Raw genomic sequence first — 7958 nt, forward strand, 5'->3', positions numbered from 1 at the left:
ACATGAATTAGACGAAAGTCACAGTCAGCATCCGATGTGGTGTTAGTAGAAGGAGGTGGACTTAAAATGACCGGCTAACCCCTTCAAAATTGAAATAAGGACTTAATCGACCCGACAAAGAGTAATTCGTTCCCTTATTAAACCACAAAATAAGTTAAGTGGCTAAATGAGTCAACCCTAGAAACATTATAGGGCCTAACGTCATTTTCCCTATTAAATATTAATAACTTGCTTTTTGTTTGATGAATTTCTTTTTCTTTCATATCTCGTTAAGCATTTTATTCATAATCATATAATCATATGTATGTTTTTTTTCTTTACCTTTTTACTAAAATACAAACATTAATTTTAAAATAGTTTTTTAATAGATTATTTAAATTTTAAAATATAAAAATAAAGTGTAAAAAACATTAATTTTTAACTTTTTTTATTATTTTTTACGTCGAAAATATTAATTTATTGTTGTTGTGTCGTATTTTTTTAATCAAATAAAAATATTTATATGTATTTCAATTTATAAAAATAGTGTTAAGAAATTATCTATAATAAACTAAATAATATTATAATAAATAAATTTATTTGTGAATAAAAAAACTATTAATCATAACTTAATTATTAAAACTACCAATGATTAATAAAAACATGTAATCATTAAATTAATTAGTAAAAGTAATAATTAGAAAAATGATTAGATGGTAGGAATAAGTGAAGATGAAGTAGGAATAAATGAAGCCAATATATATTTGTAAATTAATATAATTAATATTAATTTACAAATATATACATGGTCAAGATATACCTGTACACATTCAAGATTTATACACTAGATGGAAACGGTGACCTCTTATCATTAAACTTTTCTATTTTTAAATCACGTGGACCTATTTCATCTTAGGCTTCACTATAAATGGAGGTGGATATCATTGCCCGACAAACACAACAAAGAAAAAACACTTTCTTCCATTCATGGCTTTTTTCACCAGTTTCAATTCTCTTTTTTTCTTCTATCTTCATATATGCTCTACGATGGAAGAAAACATCCAAGGCTGCTCCTAACCTTCCCCCCGGCCCTCCTAGGCTTCCGATAATAGGAAAGTCTCCCGAAAATACGGCCCTATTATGACTGTCCATTTAGGTTCCACACCATACGTCATCATCTCCTCCAGTGAATTTGCAAACCTGGCCTTAAAAACCCACGATCAGATACTTTGTAACCGTCCACGTTCCAAGGGTTTCAAACGACTAACTTTCGATTACAATGACGTTGCTTTCTCCCCTCACGCTGATCAATGGAAGGAGATGCGAAAGGTTTTGGTAACCGACTTGTTAGGTTCTAAGAGGAGTAGATTGTTCAAAAAAGTGGTAGACACTGAGGTCAAGGGCATGCTCGATTCTTTTTCATCACTGCCTTTGAATACTACCATTGACCTAGACGAGAGGCTCTTTCATCTTGTAACCGACATTGTTAGCAAGGTTGCAGTGGGTAAGAGCTATAGAGAAGTGATGTTTAGGGGAAAAAAATTAAAAGAGATGCTTGATGATTTGGTAATCTCTCTTTGTGGTTCTGTTTCCGATATTTATCCAGGTAGATTAGGGTTGATATTAGACGAACTACTTGGGTTTAATCGGAGGCTAGAAAAGACTTTCAGTAATTTTGATGCCTTCCTTCAAATGGTTCTTGATGAGCATATTGATCATACTGGAACAAGTGACAATGAAAAAGATATTGTTGATGCATGCAGATCTCAGTTGACTACAAACGAAATGAAAGCCCTTTTGATGGTAAAAACTTTTACTTTCCTTATTTAGAGTTATATACTGTTTGGGTTTCCTGCATTAATTAATATTGTTTCTTAAAAAAGCATATACTACAACATTAACCCCTATGGCGACGACAAATTCGGACCCTATCCCGACGACGTGTCGTCGGGTATAGACATCTTGTCGTCGTTACTCAGTCGTCGGCATAGGCCTGTCGCAATAGGTCTATATGGTCGTCGGCATAGGCCTGTCGCAATAGGTCTATATAGTCGTCGGCATAGATGTCGTCGGCATAGCTTCCCCCTATTGCGACGACACGGTGTCGGTAGAGCTTTCGTTATGCATATTTTCGGGAAAAAAAATAAAGTTTTATTAAGATGACTTGACGTCGGGATAGGTTTTTCACAGTTGTCGATTACATACCTATTGCGACGACATGTCGTCGGTATAGCCACTGGTTGTTTTTTTTTTTTTTTTTTTTTTTTTTTTACAGATTCTGTACATTATTATTCCTGCATTTTCAACAAATCCAAAAACTTTACAGCATATATCAATTGAAATACAATAACTAGCTACCATTGTTCAAATTCAATACATCAAATTCAAGTTTAATATTACAATAAATAGTTAATTAACATTGTTCAAAATACTAAAAAACATCAACCATCATTATCATCATAGTCTTCTTCTTCTTCTCCTTCTTCTTCTTCTTCCCCTTCTTCTTCCGTCCTTTTGGCAAATTGTTGAGAGGTACTTCATTGTGTGTTAGAGTTGAATAGAAAGTTAGGAAATGGTGGTGGTTGGAAGTTCGGAATACATGCTGCCAATTATGCATTATATTGTTGCAAGTATTCTTGCATTTGTTGTGCATCAAATTGGGATTGAGATTGCGGTTGAGATTTGCCAATGATGCATTATATTGTTGCAAGTATTCTTGCATTTGTTGTGCATCAAATTGGGATTGAGATTGCGGTTGAGATTGGGACGATTTGGAAGTGGAAGGTCGTTCATTTGAAATTAAAACGAAGTTGGCGGTTGGTCTCCTACCCACCCAGCGAGCATGCCCGCGTCTCGTCCCAAGGGCACGTTCTAAACATTCTTATGTTTTGCATTTTCTCATATTCCTCTTGAATTTTCTCCTAAAATAAAGAAAACAATAAACATACGTTAATTAAAACAAACAATTAAACTTAAACATTAAAATAATAATAATATTCCTTAAACAAAAAACTATAATTAATAATAATAATATATTTGAAAAACGCATTCATTTCGTTTATCACTTACCCAATCTTCTTGTGTTCGACTTGTACATCAACTCGAACCTTCTTTGTAGCGCATTTATCTCCAACCCTCAATATGTTGCGGCTTGAGTCTCATTTTATCATATAATAAGTGAAAAACAATAAATATATTTATACAAATGTTAATAACAATTTTAAATACTACTAATATATTTTATTACCTATAAATAACTTCGTTGAGCATAGGATCTACATTCGTCAGCACTTGTGTCCGGAAGTTTCAACCTAATAACTTTATTTTTGACCGACGTGCGTCTGTATTCATCGGTCAAAAACAACAAATTAATCATTTTGTTCCAAGTTTTGGTGGTCCAATCAGTTGGTGGACATCTTCTTGCCCTTTCCACATAATGATATCCACCAACTCTATCAAAATATATTTTCATCTGATACTTGCGCTCTTGATTAGCTCTTTGCATATCTGCTTGGATACCCACTCGAACGGGTTCCCACAAGTCTGTGCCCCAAAAGGACCATGCTCATAATCAAATCAAGTACATACCAAAAATAGTTATGAGCTTAGACACCTAATCCAAAACTACTCTCGTTACAAATCGGGCAATTTTGCATGGATCATTCTCCTTCCAAAACAGAGCACAGTCATATTTGCAAGCATGGATGGATTGATATCCTAACCCTATATTTCTCAACTTTTTCTTAGCTTCATAGTGTGAAGTTGGAATCTTGCTCTTTGGGAAAACAACTCTTAGCAAGTCTACAAGTTCGTCAAACGAACTATTTGTCCATTTATTGATCACTTTAATATGCAACAACTTTTCCAAAAAGTTTAAAGAAGACATCTCACAATCAGGGTATAACTCGGTGTTGAACTCCTCAAACAAAGCATCAAATTCTGGGTCCATGCCTCGTCCTTCATCATCTGTATTTTCTCCATTTGTATTTTGTTCCGTCATAACATCATCAATTACATCAAACATCTCATTAGTTGTTGGAATGTTTATTGGAGTCGAATTGTAGCCCAAATCCGAAACAAGACGTTTCTCACTGTGATGATGCCATATAGTATACGATTTTAGAAACCCACAATCATGTATGTGGGCATAAACCGTACTCAACAACTGTCGATACATATTCACACACTTTATGCATGGACAACGCACTTTGTCTTCAGAGTCAACATGTTTCCTAGCAATCTCCATAAAGTTTTTAAGACCTTCCAAGAATTTTTGGGACGTTCGGTTTTCACGAATCCAACTCTTATCGATCGTCATTACTGTTTCATTATTAAAAATTACATTGTATACATAGTTAAATTGTATTTTGGCTATATGTGAATGTGTATAGCATGACTTTTTGTTTAAGAAAAAATCAGACCATGTGGATAGAGTATTCACAAGTATATAAAGAAATATATACCCTGGAAGTAAAAATCGGACGGAATTGATAGAGTATTCACAAGGGTAGGCTTCTAAACCCACTTTTTGAATATCTTATCTCATATGTGAATGTGTATTGCATGACTGTTTGTTTGAGAAAAAATCGGCAGCATTTTCCCTTGGCTCCCAAGTATATAAAGAAATATATACCCGAGGAGCAAAGAGAAAATGACAACCAATTTTTTCTTAAACAAACAATCATGCAATACACATTCACATCCTAAATGAGATAAAGTATTCAAAAAGCAATCCCAAAATGGGGACAACCCGAAATTAATTTCTAAATCAATTTCCGACAGGTATTTCTAGGCTCTTGATGATTATAAAGAAGAGACGTAAACTAAAAATCAATGAGTCAATGTACTTTTATAGCAACGCACGTTTATTAGTTTGTTTAAAGCATTCTATTTTCACTTCTCTTTCATATTTATAGTATATATAACATCTTATTTTTTCACTTATAGCATTGTACTTTTAATATTATTTTGTTTTTTTTGTTTTATTATAGCATCGTACTTTTAATAGCAACATAGTTTTATTATTTTCTTTTATGTTATAACTATGAAATAGAAATGAAAATAAAATAAAATGCTTTAATAAACAAGCTAAAAGTATGTTGCTATTAATAACTTTTGTAGTTTAAATATTTTGTTCTTAATAACCTTTGTTCTTAATAAACTTACTTTTGTTTTTAATAAACGTACTTTTATTAGTTTAAATATTTTTATATTTTGTTTTATGTTGCTATTAATAACCTTTGTTCTTAATAAACATACTTTTATTAGTTTGTTTACAACATATATTTTCACTTATTTTTGTTTTTTTTTTCAATTATAGCATCGTACTTTAAATATTTTGTTCTTTTTTTCTATTATAAAAATTTACTTTTTTTTTTCAATTATTACATTGTATTTTAAACAATCATGTTAAATAATTAAATACAAAAACTTTAACTTATCACTAAGCACTTATCATGAATTTAAAGACAAACATTTTAACTTAAAAATTAAACACTTTATCACTTCATGCACTCAAATTAATAAACCTAAACAAGTAACACAAGCATACATATTTTACACTTTATACATAAAATTTCATATCAACCTAAACAAAGAGCACAATCATACATATTTGACAATCATACAAAATTTCGATTTCATATAAACCTGAACAAGTAAATTAACATTGTATACATACAATTTCAATTTCATATAATATTTTATACACAATTTCAATTTCATATAACATTAACCAAGTAAATTAACATTTTATGCATACAATTTTAATTCGATATAAACCTAAACAAATAGCACAATCATACAAATACCAAACTAGTAACACAATCATATCATAATACAATGATCACATACAATTTCAATTTCATATAAACTTATACATACAATTTCAATTTCAACAAAAATTAGAAAAAAAAAAACTAACCTGTTTTGCAGCAACCCGTGACTTTTGCAGCAAGTTCTAACCTGTTTTGTTCTTGCTGTGATGGACGGAATCCGGTGATCAGATTTGATGGTGGTCCTCCGGTGGTGGCTAGTGGTCACCGGAAAAACATAAAATCAAAAAGAAAAAAAAACGATAAAGAAATCAAGGGACGGGACGACTTTACCGGTTTTGGTCCATACCTGCTGTGGGAAAGGTAAGAAGGGGTCTCCGGTGGCCGAAGTTGGTGAAGGAACCACCGTGGTGAATGGGAACGGCTGTGACAGCCAAACATAAAAAAAGCCCCAAATTTGGAGTTAAAAACTTTAATAATCACTAACAAAATGGAAATCAAGGGCCAAAAACACACCATGTTGCTCGCCGCCGACGAAATCCACCGATTTTCGTCTTCACCGATCGAGAGAGAAAGGGATGTCCGTTGCTGCAAATGAGAATGTGAAGGTATCTTCTGTAAGGGTAAATCCCTATGCCGACGACAAGTCATCGACATAGGCTTCACAGAACGACGGCGTTTTCTCTTTTTTATTGAAAAAAAACATAAAATACCTGTGCCAACGACAAGTTGTCAGTATAGCTATTTCACTCGGATCGCCACGTGGCTTGCCGACGCCATGTCGTCGGTATAGCTTTCCAAAATCGACGTCGTTTAGGTTTTCTGCACCAAGGAATAAAAATAAATGAAAATACAATTTGTGGTACCCTATGCCGACGACACGTCGTCGGTATAGATTTTCAAAAGACCGCGAAAAAAGTCATCGTTCCCGCTGAATCTATGGCGACGACATGTCGTCGACACAGGTTTCAGGTCAAACAATTTTGGTCAAAGTTGCCAAAATCTGTAGCGACTAGTTGTCTGCATATCTCTTCTTTTCATGACGACACTTGTCGTCGGGATAGGTGTCGTCGCCATAGATTGTTATTCTTATAGTGATATAAATGTAAGCTAACTCTTATGATCTTAAACTTATAATCAGAATGTGCTAAATGGAGGAATTGATACAAATAATACGACAATGGTGTGGAAGAAAATCAAGCGTTGAGGAAGCAGATGTTGCAAATATGCCATACTTAAAGTTGGTGGTGAAGGAGGCGTTAAGATTACATTCGACTGTTCCGTTCTTGCTTACAAGAGAATGCGTAAAGCATTGTCAGATCGGTGGGTACGACATCTTCCCAGGGACAAGAGTGTTGATAAATGCATGGGGGATAGGAAGAGATCCAAAAGTGTGGACAGAGAGTGCATCCATCTTCAATCCTGAGCGCTTAGAAAACCTTGAGCTGGATTGTAGTGAGATGATTCCATTTGGAGGGGGCAGAAGAGCCTGTCCAGCGGCAAGCTTTGCTACTCAGATTGTGGAATATACGATTGCAAACTTTTTTTACTCCTTTGATTGGCAACTTCCAAATGGAATGAAGAACGAGCAACTGGACATGGAAGAGGTAGGATCCCTGATTGTTGTTAGGAAAACGCATCTTACCCTTGTGCCTGTAAAGTACGATTGGCAAGACTAGTAATCGTCGGTTTTCGATGTTAAGAAGATTTTGAAAGTAATATGCATGTAATAATTTTATTTGGATAAAATAAGTTCATTGAATATGGGGTTATGGATAAGTTGCTAGAGACAGGTGGATCGAGTGTGGTTGGTTACAATGTTTTTTTTTATTCTGTTTTTATTAATCTATGATAAATTGCATCTAATCAACTAATTAGAAATCTTTAGAACCATGGTATTATTTAATGTTTTGAGTTTGAATGTGTCATTGTAGCCCCATAAACATTACTTTATCGGTTAATGTTATTATTGTACCATGTTTCGATCATATTTGGTTATTAACATTTTTCTCATGGTATTCCAAGTTTTAAAATATTCAAAAAGTATTTCAAAAAGACCATTACTAGAAGAAGAAAGTGCACAACCAATTAAAAAGATGATATGATATGAAACGTGTTATTTTTTGTTGAAAAAATTATCTACCTGTGATTTGGGTCTACATATCTTTTTCTATTGATTATTTATTTTCATAAATAAATTTTAAA

At 33.3% G+C, this 7958-nt stretch overlaps 1 pseudogene across 1 annotated transcript; it reads left to right on the top strand.

The window, feature by feature from the left end:
• The first annotated feature begins 907 nt into the window (after positions 1 to 907).
• LOC145122383 (eupatolide synthase pseudogene) lies at positions 908 to 7564 on the top strand (annotated as a pseudogene). The gene is made up of 2 exons (XR_013714629.1): positions 908 to 1782; positions 6895 to 7564. The product of XR_013714629.1 is annotated as a eupatolide synthase pseudogene (transcript).
• Positions 7565 to 7958: the final 394 nt, after the last annotated feature.

The sequence above is a fragment of the Lactuca virosa genome, chromosome 6 (assembly GCF_052849685.1).
Source record: "Lactuca virosa cultivar CGN04683 chromosome 6, Lactuca_virosa_CGN04683_v6, whole genome shotgun sequence".
NCBI lineage: Eukaryota > Viridiplantae > Streptophyta > Magnoliopsida > Asterales > Asteraceae > Lactuca > Lactuca virosa.